Source organism: Schistocerca gregaria, chromosome 3 (genome assembly GCF_023897955.1).
Source record: "Schistocerca gregaria isolate iqSchGreg1 chromosome 3, iqSchGreg1.2, whole genome shotgun sequence".
Lineage (NCBI taxonomy): Eukaryota > Metazoa > Arthropoda > Insecta > Orthoptera > Acrididae > Schistocerca > Schistocerca gregaria.
This window is the reverse complement of record NC_064922.1, coordinates 575,992,899-576,007,768: the sequence shown is the minus strand read 5'-3', so window position 1 is coordinate 576,007,768 and position 14,870 is coordinate 575,992,899.

Sequence of the window (14,870 nt, the reverse complement as noted above, 5' to 3'; positions counted from 1 at the left end):
AGCATGCACAATGTCGGCACTAGTACAGTGTATATCCACCTTTCGCAGCAATGCAGGCTGCTATTCTCCCATGGAGACGATCGTAGAGATACTGGATGTAGTCCTGTGGAACGGCTTGCCATGCCATTTCCATCTGGCGCCTCAGTTGGACCAGCGTTCGTGCTGGACGTGCAGACTGCGTCAGACGACCCTTCATCCAGTCCCAAACATGCTCAATGGGGGACAGATCCGGAGATCTTGCTGGCCAGGGTAGTTGACTTACACCTTCTAGAGCACGTTGGGTGGCACGGGATACATGCGGACGTGCATTGTCCTGCTGGAACAGCAAGTTCCCTTGCCGGTCTAGGAATGGCAGAACGATGGGTTCGATGACGGTTTGGATGTACCGTGCACTATTCAGTGTCCCCTCGACGATCACCAGAGGTGTACGGCCAGTGTAGGAGATCGCTCCCCACACGGGTGTTGGCCCTGTGTGACTCGGTCGTATGCAGTCCTGATTGTGGCGCTCACCTGCACGGCGCCAAACACGCATACGACCATCATTGGCACCAAGGCAGAAGCGACTCTCATCGCTGAAGACGACACGTCTCCATTCGTCCCTCCATTCACGCCTGTCGTGACACCACTGGAGGCGGGCTGCACGTTGTTGGGGCGAGAGCGGAAGACGGCCTAACGGTGTGCGGGACCGTAGCCCAGCTTCATTGAGACGGTTGCGAATGGTTCTCGCCAATACACCAGGAGCAACAGTGTCCCTAATTTGCTGGGAAGTGGCGGTGTGGTCCCCTACGGCACTGCGTAGGATCCTACGCTCTTGGCGTGCATCCGTGCGTCGCTGCGGTCCGGTCCCAGGTCGACGGGCACGTGCACCTTCCGCCTACCACTGATGACAACATCGATGTACTGTGGAGACCTCACGCCCCACGTGTTGAGCAATTCGGTGGTACGTCCACCCGGCCTCCCGCATGCCCACTATACGCCCTCGCTCAAAGTCCGTCAACTGCACATACGGTTCACGTCCACGCTGTCGCGGCGTGCTACCAGTGTTAAAGACTGCGATGGAGCTCCGTATGCCACGGCAAACTGGCTGACACTGACGGCGGCGGTGCACAAATGCTGCGCAGCTAGCGCCATTCGACGGCCAACAACGCGGTTCCTGGTGTGTCCGCTGTGCCGTGCGTGTGATAATTGCTTGTACAGCCCTCTCGCAGTGTTCGGAGCAAGTATGGTGGGTCTGACACATCGGAGTCAATGTGTTATTTTTTCCATTTCCAGGAGTGTATTATTAGGGAATCGTTTAAAAAAATTAAAATAAAGGAACAAAGAATCGTTATATATATATATATATATATATATATATATATATATATATATATATATATATATATATATATATATAAGAATCGACTCTTGATTGATTTATTTTAAATTTTTACGTGATGCTCTAATAAGCATTTGGATGGAATATCATACGTTTTTAAATAAACATATTGTATGAATATATGTATAATAGAGAAATGTCGTTAGCAAAAACGTCTAAAGGCCGTTGACTAATTTATTTGAAATTTTTCATACATACATGGACTAAGGGATTTTTGAAACAAGAATGGACAGGTTATCTGCAACAATCGACTGTGACAACAAAAATGTCGTGCTGGTCTGTGCAATAAAAATATGTGGTGCAGTTTTGATTGTCACGTTCCAATTTACCTAAGACATTAGGCTTTTCAACCATTAAGTAGATTATTCCTCACATATATGTCATTACACCCTAGATGTAATTATAAACGAAAATTGTATCTGCAACATTTTAATGTTTTCCTTTCTTCCTTGCAGTCTCTTGTAACAGGAAACAGAAAAATTATATTTATGACTTATCGGCTTTGGATTAGAATACTACTAGGGAGTCTGATTCAATCGAAACAGTGCAATCCTTTCTCTTCACAGATTAAAACTGAAGCTGCTATTCTGACAAAGGCACAAGCTGTAGAGGTCTCTCTCGTACCCCATGTACTAACCGTCCCAACTAGTTTACCCACAAATTTCTATTCGGAATCAAATAAAGGTTTGTTTTGCACTAACAATAAATAACTCTCAAGGTCATAGAGAAGCAGAAAGGGCCGCTAGAAAGAGAGGGAGATAAGGAGATTAGGACTTATATCCCAGAGACGCTTAGCACAACTGAGATTATACTCCACAGACACGCAGTCTGACTAGAAGCTGTTTGAGTGTAACGGTATCCAACGCCTTGTAAATATACGGGTATTATTCAATTTGAGATCCACTTTCGACAGCACTCATTATGTGCTAAGGATAAAAATCTAGTTTTCTTGTACAAAATCCTTGTTTTGTTGAAAATATTCAACATTCAGTAAAGCCATACCCCACCTTAGGGATTTGCTGTTTTTTTCTATTTGGAAAGTTTCTTCATTGGCTGTGCAACAGTGTCCTGATCTGTTTTGTGAACCACAGGGGATCAGATACGTCTCCTCTTAATTTATTTGGAGTAAATCTCTCAACTGCAATCTTTGAATGTAAGCCACATCGGTTCTACGCTGAAATACTAAGTTTGGTGAATAATTTCCAAGCATTTTTGTTTTGCATGCTTGTATTCCAGGTGCTATGGGTATATTTATCGATTGTCATTTTTTTGTAGTTCACTGATACTACACTCCTGGAAATTGAAATACGAACACCGTGAATTCATTGTCCCAGGAAGGGGAAACTTTATTGACACATTCCTGGGGTCAGATACATCACATGATCACACTGACAGAACCACAGGCACATAGACACAGGCAACAGAGCATGCACAATGTCGGCACTAGTACAGTGTATACCCACCTTTCGCAGCAATGCAGGCTGCTATTCTCCCATGGAGACGATCGTAGAGATGCTGGATGTAGTCCTGTGGAACGGCTTGCTATGCCATTTCCACCTGGCGCCTCAGTTGGACCAGCTGGACGTGCAGGCCGCGTGAGACGACGCTTCATCCAGTCCCAAACATGCTCAATGGGGGACAGATCCGGAGATCTTGCTGGCCAGGGTAGCTGACTTACACCTTGTAGAGCACGTTGGGTGGCACGGGATACATGCGGACGTGCATTGTCCTGCTGGAACAGCAAGTTCCCTTGCCGGTCTAGGAATGGTAGAACGATGGGTTCGATGACGGTTTGGATGTACCGTGCACTATTGAGTGTCCCCTCGACGATCACCAGAGGTGTACGGCCAGTGTAGGAGATCGCTCCCCACACCATGATGCCGGGTGTTGGCCCTGTGTGCCTCGGTCGTATGCAGTCCTGATTGTGGCGCTCACCTGCACGGCGCCAAACACGCATACGACCATCATTGGCACCAAGGCAGAAGCGACTCTCATCGCTGAAGACGACACATCTCCATTCGTCCCTCCATTGTCGCGACACCACTGGAGGCGGGTTACACGATGTTGGGGCGTTAGCGGAAGACAGCCTAACGGTGTGCGGGACCGTAGCCTAGCTTCATGGAGACGGTTGCGAATGGTCCTCGCCGATACCCCAGGAGCAACAGTGTCCCTAATTTGCTGGGAAGTGGTGGCGCGGTCCCCTACGGCACTGCGTAGGATCCTACAGTCTTGGCGTGCATTCGTGCGTCGCTGCGGTCCGGTCCCAGGTCGCCGGGCACGTGCACCTTCCGCCTACCACTGGCGACAACATCGATGTACTGTGGAGACCTCACGCCCCACGTGTTGAGCAATTCGGTGGTACGTCCACCCGGCCTCCCGCATGCCCACTATACGCCCTCGCTCAAAGTCCGTCAACTGCACATACGGTTCACGTCCACGCTGTCGCGGCGTGCTACCAGTGTTAAAGACTGCGATGGAGCTCCGTATGCCACGGCAAACTGGCTGACACTGACGGCGGCGGTGCACAAATGCTCCGCAGCTAGCGCCATTCGACAGCCAAGACCGCGGTTCCTGGTGTGTCCGCTGTGCCGTGCGTGTGATCATTGCTTGTACAGCCCTCTCGCAGTGTCCGTAGCAAGTATGGTGGGTCTGACACACCGGTGTCAATGTGTTCTTTTTTCCATTTCCAGGAGTGTATTTGAGTTTACTTATTGTCATTTTGTCATATGGAGATAGCGAGTGGAGCTGTGGATGCTAGAAAATGGGACCCCAAGAGGAGAAATCGTAACATTTCCGACATATTCTTGTGTTTAAGTTCAATGGAATGGTGGCAGTAGTATTCACGTGTAAGGGAATAATGCCAGAGCATGGCAAGAAAATGGTTTTTCTCGTTTAATGAGGACCGTTTTGACACTCGTGAGTCTCCACGATAAGGAAGATCGTTTGAACTCATTAATTCTCAATGGGTACGGGCAGATGTGATGAACTGTGTTCATTGCACCATTGTGCAACATTTGCATGCTATAGAGAAGGTTTAAAAATCGGCTTCATGAGTACTGTATGCTGTAAACCAAAATCACAATTCCAGTTCCTCATCCATCGGCTCGTTAACTACACCGACGGTTCCTACCCTATCAGCTACTACAAATCATATCTACACGGTAACATAAGGAAAAGTAAGGGATGGTTGAACCCTAACGTACCAGAAACTCCGGGATGAAAGACCAGCGTATAATACACAAAAGATAATGTTATGCATTTGGCATTTGGTGCTACAGCGTGGGTGTCGTGTACTACGAATTCCTTCTCCGAGTTGTCACCATCACTGCTAACATTTATTGTCGACAACTGACACATCCTGCAGATGAAGTCGTAAATAAATCTAACATTTCGCCCATACATAGGAGAAGAAATCCATTGTTGATGACAAACAGCTGGAGACAGCGTCTCCCGTAAAATTCGTAGGCATAACTACCGAGAGAGACCTTAAATCGAAGCACCGCATCTCTCGGTCGTTAAGGCCGTTCGCCAGTGCGTTGTCCTTGGTGACAGGTAATGCCTGAAAATTGAAATTCTCCACACATTTCTCACACTGTCGATTTCGGAATACTGAGTGACCTAACAGTGTACAGAAAGGAAAGACGGATGCGTCCAGTTCCAGCTACCATACCTCGTTAAAAATAACTCAGCTCCCATCGTGCGGCCATTATCACGTCGGAAACCTAGTCCCGTAATCACCCGAGTACAAATGACAGCTCCCCCAATGCACTGCTCTTTTATAACTTGTGTACGCGTTACTACCGCCATCTGTAAACCTATGTATAGCTATCCTATGGCTTACTTCGTCTCACTTTATCGCAGATGCACTATACCTTATTTGATTCACATTTTGTATTTATAAAGGTAAGATCACCCGAGGGAATACACACGTACGAATGGCCAGGTCATGCACAAGGTTGCTGGACTAGGAGGTGTGCCAGCGAGGACCGTCAAACGTGGGCACCAGCTATAGTGTACCACTCGCCGCCGCGTAACATGGTTTAACGGAAGTGGCTACATGAAGATCCCAAATGACAATAACTGGAGACGAGTGTCAAAATGCGTCAGTGACGATCTGTTGCAATCGTTGTACGAAGTGCCATTGTCAGAGAACGTATGTCCATCTCATCGAGCTTATGAATGAACACTGGAAAGCAAACTACGTGCTATGGTCAATCAGTGTCGAGTACGTGCCAAAAGGCCATTCGTCTCGACAACACATAAAGCTGTAGACCGCATAAAACAAACAGTAGGAAAAGCAGATTCCAGACTCAGATCCATCGGAAGAATCTTAAGGAAATGTAACTCATCCACGAAATAAGTGTCTTACAAGTCGCTTGTTGCCCGATTCTTGAGTATTGTTCATCTATCTGGGATTCCTATCAGGTAGTACCCTGTGGAGGAGATAGAGGAGATCGAACAAAGAGCGGCGTCCTTCGTCACGGGATTGTTTAGCTGGCGAGAGAGCGTTAAGGAGATGCTAAACAGACTCCACTGGCAGACGCAGCAAGAGACATGTTGTGCATCACGGATTTACCATTGAAATTTCGGGACAGCATTTCTCAGGAGGAGTCGGACAACAAATGACTTCCCCCCACATACATCGCACGTATTGGCCACGAGGAGAAAATTTGAGAAATTACAGCCAAAACAGAGGCCAGCCTCTACAGAGGCTTACCGACAATCCTTCCCGCTCACTATTCTCTAATAGAACAGGGTTGGAGGGATCATATAGTGGTGCTGGAAGTACCCTCCATCACACACCGTTAGATGGTTTGTGTAGTATGATGTCGATGTTGGTGAACAACGACCAGGAAGACTGCTTGAAGTGATGCTACTTCACGACAAGGCCCATAGGCAGTCTACTAAACTGAGAAATGAGTTGCCACATTTTGTCCACTTGATCCTGAACTCTCAGATCTGGACCCTTTTCTCTCTCTATCGAAGAAACGTCAAGGAACTTCCTTTCAGCGTGAAAATACGCTCCAAAGATGGCTCGTTATTTGCCTCAAAATAACGTGATTTCTACTGTTGCGAAATCGAAACGTTATCCGAGCTTTGCCAGACTGTTGTAAATAGTGAAGGAGAATTTATTATTGATGGCCACAGTCTCTGGCATGTGCATTTGTTGGGATTATTAAACTTACGGAATAACGCTGCGAACTTATGCACCAATATAATAAGTTACTTAAGAATGAATGCAACTGCCTGTTAGGACGCGTAAAGTGAACTTTTGTCTGATTTTGTAAATAGAAATATCATTTAATTTTGGTGGGTTTGATGTTATGGTATTCAGTCCCACTACCATGTTCTTGTCGCCACTACTTCCTGTATCTCACATGATTCCCAATTATTTCAAGATTATTTGTTGCTGCCGGCGTGGTGGCCGAGCAGTTCTAGGCGCAACTGTCTGGAACCGCGCGACCACAACGGTCTCAGGTTCGAATCGTGCCTCGGGCATGGATGTGTGTGATGTCCTTAGGTTAGTTAGGTTTAAGTAGTTCTAAGTTCTAGGGGACTGATGACCGCAGAGGTTAAGTCCCATAGTGCTCAGAGCCAGTTGAACCATTTTGTTGCTAAGAGGTCAGGTATTAAGTAGTACAAACGGAGTATGGAATTAATTCAATATTACCATTAAAAACACACTAAAACAAGTAACTACTTAGTAATATAAACTAACAGCGTTTTATAACACTAAAAGTTACAGATGTACGTGAGCACAAAAACACGCGCTTCTCGCCTGGCGCAGGGCTGGGATGGTAAACGTGAAGGCAAACAGTGCTGGCGCTGCTCAGTAGCAGCCCAGTAACGCTCTGTTTACAGGGTAGTGGACTCAAACAGTACTCTATTAGCTAACGTGTGTTTCACTTTCTCCGCATTATTGTGCGAAATGTTTAACTGCAGGGACATGCTTTAACGCTTTGCTCTTATCGAGAGCTGTTAAGTTTAGTTAAACAATACACAACTCTTTTTAAAAGTCAGTTACTTTTCGTATATCTCATGAGATGAAAATGTTTTGGCGCTAAACTAACAAGTAAAGCTCGTTATTTGGCCTACCATCTAGAATTCAAATACTTTAAATTGATGTCTTGAACCAATTATGTACAGACAGGGCACAGAAGTTATGGGATAACTCCTAATATCAATTCGGGCCACTTTTTAGAAGCGACAGGTCAACGTGTCATAGACTAGTCTTTGAAAGACGCCTGCAGAAATATTGAACCATGATGTCTCTATAGCTGTCCACCATACTTGCACCATACTCTAACACTACGCTTTTATCGACAGCAATAGCGACTCGTGTGATGAGGTCACGATTTTCCAATTGTCTGTGATCCTACCAACTTGGTCACAAGTCCAGGAGAGGTTCTGCAGGTGACGTCACGCTGTTAGCAAATGCACTTGAGTCCGTCGTCTGCTGGCATAGCCCATTAACACCAAATTTCACAGCATTTTTCTAACGGATATATTCGTAGTACATCCAAAGATATTTTCTGCTGTTATTTCAAGCACTGTTCTTTGTATGTTAGCACTGGCAACTCTACCGAAACACCGCATCTCTCCGTCGTTAAGGCCGTTCGCCAGTATGTTGTCCTTCGTGAGAGGTAATGCCTGAAATTTTGGAATTCTTCACACATTCCTCACACTGTCGATGTCTGAATACTGAGTTACCTAACAGTGTACACAATGGAAAGACGGACGCGTCCACTTCCAGCTACCATACCACGTTCAAAATAAATCAGTTCACGTGGTGCGGCCATTATCACGCCGGAAACCTTGTCACGTAATCACCTGAGTACAAAGGACGGCACCACCAATACACTGCTCTTTTATACCTTGTGTACGCGATGCTACCGCCATCTGTAAACCTGTGTACAACTACCCTATGACTTATCTCACTTTATTGCAGACGTAGTGAACCTTCTTTGATTCACCTTTTGTATTTGTAAATGTAAGATCACCAGAGGTAATACAGTCACCCTCTTAGAAGAGAAACCTGGTGATTTTCGAGCACTGTATATGCTGTAGAACTTGAAAGCGGTCACATCGCTCTCCAGCGCCGGTGCAAATAGACTGCATACCTCACTGTGTTGTGTGGAAACAGCGAGGACCGTCAAATGTGTGCACCAGGTATAGTGTACCACTCGGAGCCACGAAGCACGGTGTAACGTAAGTGCTTACATCAAGATCCTAAACGACAATAACTGGAGAGGAGTGTCACAATACGTCAATGACGATTTGTTGCAAGCGTGGTACGAACTGCCATTGTCCGAGAATGTACGTCCATCTTATCGAGCTTATGAATGAACATTGCAAAAGGCCATTCGTCTCGGCAACACATAAAGCTGTAAAATAGGCCAAACATCGAATAATGTGGTTAGAAATTGCCTGGAAGCGTGTAGTGTGATGCGACTAGTTGTAACATTCCCTGTTTTCGAAGGATTCAAAATATCTAAACGAATGAGACGTTTAAGTCGTAGCTTGATGAGGATGCTTTCATGCCAGACGTTGTGCTGTTAAATATTACGGTGTTTCTCTCGCCACATATTGGTCACAGGTAACTCTGAACACGTACCATGTGAACGTTCGTGGTGCTGGAACGTTGCCGTTGTTTTTACACGTTTCTGGTAAGTATACCATGGAATTTCCAGTTTCCAAAGACTACAAGAAACCTTTATCGCAGAGTTGCACGTAAATGCTCTCGGTTTGATGAACAATCAGACACTGCTTCACGCCTCAACTTGTTCGTGGAATTACACACTAATCGGGAATTATCCCACTAACAACGTTTAAGGATTACAACGGCAGCTTAAACAAGTTTGTTATTTGTAAGGTGTCATCTTGACTGAATAGCTGCAGCTGTATACGTGTGGCTTCATCCACGCCTAACTACTACCATAATCATTGAATGATAGATGTAGTGTTACGCCGTATTAGATTGATGTCTCCAGCCTGTGACTAACGTTGTTGACCTAATTACGAGGGATGTTCGGAAAGAAAGGAACGATCGGTCGGGAAATGGAAACGACAGTGAAAATCAAAACTGTTTTCTTTGCATATTTATCTATCTCTTCCAGATACTTCTCTACATAGTCGACTGTCCGACTTAGACAATTGTCGGAGCGTTATACCAAATTTCCAACATCATCGTCATAAGGAGCAGCCGCCTGTGCTTTCTGATAATTCTCTACGTGGGTCTATTCCCCGTAGCCTGCACCCAAGTGTTGTCTTCGCATCCAGCGTTTCATGTGAAAAGAGATGATACTCAGGACAAGCCAATTAGGGCTGTGTTGTGGGTGATCCAACACTTCCCATGGAAAAGGCTGCAGTAGCGTCTTCACTGCCCCTGCAGATTGCGGCTGAAAATTGCCATGAAGAAGGAACTGTGAGGCAGTCGTGTTACGTGGGCTGCATTCAATAAGGCGAAGAATCTCAGCGGGCCCTCATACATGGCGGAAGACATTGCTGCTCTAGGCACCTCCACTCGCTCCCAGTGTGTGGAGAACTGAAAAGAGCGTCTTGTTGCGATCGATGGGTATACTCGAGACACTGTCCAAAATGTCTGTGAAAAGCCTAGTCGGATTTTCACAGTGGTTTCTCAGCGGTGGCGGGACCGGCGCCAGTAGTATCTCTGACATGAGTACGATCGATTTCCTAGTAAGAGGTTTATCTTTGGGCTTGGGAAGGCTCGGGATACAAGCAAGTGCCGACCGCAAATAAAGCAAAAAAAAAAAAATGCTTTGAGGAAGGAACGCGGGGGTGCGCGAGTCGGCGATTGGCTGGCGGACAGAAGTTAAGACAGCGTGCCTGAGGCCGGGCGGTGGTTGTCACGTGGTTATACTGGAGTTGGCCGGCGCTGTGCATTCTCCGGCAACCTCGTGAGCTGTGGATGTGGGACACGCTGTCATGGTCTTGCAAAGTGATGGTCTGACATCTTCGCAAAATCGCCTCAGCATCTAGACAACCAGTTAAGTACGCTAATTACTAAGAGTGCTTAGTCAACTGTGATTGTGAGCGCTCTTGGTACAGTAACACGTTGCAAGACGTTATGTCGGCTCGATTTCATTTGATGCCTCTTACTAAGCGTGTGGTCCCGCATAATATTTAAGTCTTTGCAGAATGTTAGATCATTAGCTATTATTAGCAAGTGTTTAATTTGCTTAAGATGTCAGTTAATCCATGCCAATATGTCATCTGCGAGCAATCTGACTTTCTATTTCTAAAGGTTGCCTCGTTGGACTTTGAGGCACACTTAAGATGGTCATTATGTGTGTTATAGTGATTGTCGGTTCCATCGAGCCAGTTCATTTCCCGTTTCTGTAACAGGTGTTGTTTCACATAAGAAATGACTAGTGAGTGGAATTAGTTGATGTTTAGTCTTTATTTTATGAAGTTAATTTACTGGTCAATCTTGGATGTTAAACTTAAGAAAAGTAATTCGGCCTTCTGTTGTTGGGTGTGGTCTGTGTTTCAGTGAGCCGAGGTAGCGGGCAACCGAAGAGCAGAGCAACCCATTAGATTACAAGTTTGGCTTACGGGCAGTGGACTTCACCTGAACTTGTGTGTTCCTCTTCGGTAGGGTTTGCTTGGTTCACATTTCGGTGGCCTACTCTATGTGGGGTTGCGAACGGAGCCTCGTCGTAGTTCGAAGTTAAGTGTTACTTCCCTCAGTCGGTTACACCGTTCGTGGCTAAACTTCGGCTTTACAAGCTTGGGATTTACTTCTGTTGTTACACATTTATGACTGTACACAGTTGTAACTTTCTATTCCCTAAACGTCCATCTTACATGCCAGTTTGCACTTGAATAATTTCTTGGTTCGCCCTGCAAGGTCGTCTAGTATAGAAATTTGTAAGGTTGCCCAAGTTACGTTTTAATAAATGTGTTTCAAGTATTCGTGTTAAAATTGAGGCTGTGTGTCCATTGTTATTTTACCTGCAATGTTAAAGTGTTGGAATTGAAGGATCTTAAATGACTTGTCTTAACTAGAGTTGTTTTGTGAAAGTTATGGTCAAACTCAGCCTTAGTGCCTTCTGTCAATGTTTATATGTTACTATTTCTAATCGTTTATTAGATTATTGACGATTTTGTGCAACGAGAGACTTTCTTAAATATTATGCCTTACTGGGGTTTCTCAATTCTTATGGGAGATTGTTGGCTAATGATTTATTAACTTCCAACATATTTTATGTAATGAGTGTCAGATTGTTTTTGGTAGTTAATAAACACACTGGAATTGAAATGTTCACTTTACTGGTTCAGCCCTTCCACTCCGTTTTGATGTAAAGGATAAGCATAGCAAGTGTCACGTAAAAACGTCTCAGTTTCTGTTTCGCTACCGATCGTTCCTCGCTTTTGAATAGCCATAGTTTATGCGTATTTGATATAACGTTTCGTTATGGTTTGTTATCAGTATATTTAATTAATACTCTGTCCGTTTTTTTGGTTTTGCTAGAGACCGGTAAAATGAAAGTATAGAGAAGCCTTTGAGATGTGATGCTACAGAAGAATGTTGAAATTAGGTGCACTGATAAGGTAAGGAATGAGGAGGTTCTCCGCGAATCGCTGAGCAGAGAACGTAAGGGAAAAAAACAGGCAAGATGAAGGCACAGGATCATAGACATCTGTTAGGACATCGTGGAGTAGCTTACATGGTAGAGCACCTGAAGGAAAATTTGGAAAATATTTCGAGCAGATTTTCCGACCATGTTAAAGGTCTGGGTAGAGATTTTAATTTTCCGGATATAGACTGGAAGACTCAAACGGTTATAATGGGACGTAGGGACAAAGAATCCAGTGAAATCTTTTTAAGTGCATTATCTGAAAAATACGTTGAGCAGTTAAACAGAGAACCGATTCGTGGAGATAACATATTAGACCTTCTGGTGACAAACAGACCCGAACTATTTGAAACAGTTAACGAAGAACAGGGAATCAGCGATCATAAAGCGGTTACTGCATCGATGATTTCAGCCGTAAATAGAAATATTAAAAAGGTAGGAAGATTCTTCTGTTTAGCAAAACTGACAAAAAGCAGATTTCAGAGTACTTAACGGCTCAACACAAAGGTTTTGTCTCAAGTACAGATAGTGTTGAGGATCAGTGGACAAAGTTCAGAACCATCGTACAATATGCATTGGATGAGTATGTGCCAAGCAAGATCGTAAGAGATGGAAAAGAGCCACCATGGTACAACGACCGAGTTAGAAAACTGCTGCGGAAGCAAAGGGAACTTCACAGCAAACATAAACAAAGCCAAAGCTTTGCAGACAAACGAAAATTACCCGAAGCGAAATGTAGTGTGAGGAGGGCTATGTGAGAGGCGTTCAATGAATTCGAAAGCAAAGTTCTATGTACTGACGTGAATGATAATCTTAAGAAATTTTGGTCTTATGGCAAAGCGGTAGGTGGACCAAAAAATGTCCAGACACTCTGTGACCAAAATGGTACTCAAACAGAGGATGACAGACTAAAGGCCGAAGTACTAAATGTCCTTTTCCAAAGCTGTTTCACAGAGGAACACTGCACTGTAGTTCGCTCTCTAGATTGCGACATAGTTGACAAAATGGTAGATATCGAAGCAGACGACAGACGGATGAAGAAAGAATTAAAATAGCTACAAAAAGGGAAGGCCGCGTACACAGACTACGCGAAGGAACTTGCCACCTTTCTTGCAGCGGTGTACCGTAGGTCTCTAGAAGAGCGTAGCGTTCCAAAGGATTGGAAAAGGGCACAGGTCATTCCCGTTATTAAGAAGGGACGTGAACCGGATGTGCAGAACTATAGACCTATATCTCTAACGTCGATCAGTTGTAGAATATTGGAACACGTATTGTGTTCGAGTATTATGACTTTTCTGGAGACTGGAAATCTACTCTGTAGGAAACAGCATGGGTTTCAAAAAAGACGATCGTGTGAAATCCAGCTCGCGCTATTCGTCCACAAGACTCAGTGGGCCATAAACAAGGGTTCCCAGGTAGATGTCGTGTTTCTTGACATCCGCAAGGCGTTCGATACTGTCGTTTAATGAACAAAGTAAGAGCATATGGACTATCAGACCAATTGTGTGATTTGAGTGAAGAGTATATAAATTAGATCGAAGGTAAAGCAGATTCCAGACTGAGATTCACTGGAAGAATCCTAATGAAATACAATCCGAAAATAAAGGAAGTAAGTTACAGTACACGTGTTCGCCCACTGCTTGAATATTGCTCGCCAGTGTGGGATACGTACCAGATGGAGTTGATAGAAGAGATAGAGAAGATCCAACGCATAGCAGCGCGCTTCGTTACAGGATAATTTATTAATCGCGAAAGCGTTACGGAGATGACACATAAGCTCCAGTGGAAGACTTTGCAGGAGAGACTCTCAGTAGCTCAGTACAGGCTTTTGTTGGAGAACATACCTTCACCGAGGAGTCAAGCAGTATATTGCTCTCTCCTACGTATATCTCGCGAAGAAACCATGAGGATATAATCAGAGAGACTAGAGCCCATACAGAGGCATACCGACGATCTCTGTTTCCACGAACAATACGAGACTGGAATAGAAGGAAGAACTGGTAGAGGTACTCAAAGTACCCTCCGCCACACACCTTCAGGTGGCTTGCGGAGTATGGATGTAGATAAAGATGTAGATGTCCTAATGGGAACTTTAGAGGGTAAAAACTGTACTGAAAACAAGAGATTGGATTATACCCACCAAATAATGGAGGAGGTAGTTTTAAATGTCTACTCTGAGGTGGAATGGTGGTCACAAGACTGAAACCTCAATCAAACAAAAAATACACAGCCCAGATAGTCACATTAATGTGACCACCCGAAGAAAGCCTGAATAACCTACTTTACAACGCGGAGTTCTGCGAAATGAGCAGAAAGGAAGTGGGTGAAGCTCTGGTAGGTACTAACACGAACGTGGAGCTTTGCTGACTCCAGTACTCGGCTAGCTGCGATAGATTTCTAGTTGAAGGATCCATGGCCTGAACATTCGACAGACTGCGTTCAAATCCGGTGCGTTTGGTGCCCAGAGGACAATGGTAAACAGACCCTGATACTCTTAGGTCCACAGACATACACTGCGACCTATGCCACAAGCTGCAGGGTCCTGCTGTTAAATGCCACTGTGCCAAGAAGAAAAAGACTGCCTTAAGGGGTGGAAAAGATACGCGAGGATATGTGCACACTTCTATAGATCCATTGTGTCTTACAGAATGACGAGATAACCCATGAAATGCCCTCGGATCTGTCAACTTCCGACGATTCTTGAGGGCCTTTGCTATCAGATGTTTCACGCCACAACACCAATGGCCAGCTTCCCGTTGGAGCCTAAATTTTGATTCATCTGAGAACGCCACTTATCGCCGCTCAGTGGACGTGCAGTTCCCTTATTGGTGTCAAAATTCCGGCCATCGACCCCAATGTACTGTAGTGAGCTTGGCTGCATGAAACAGGAG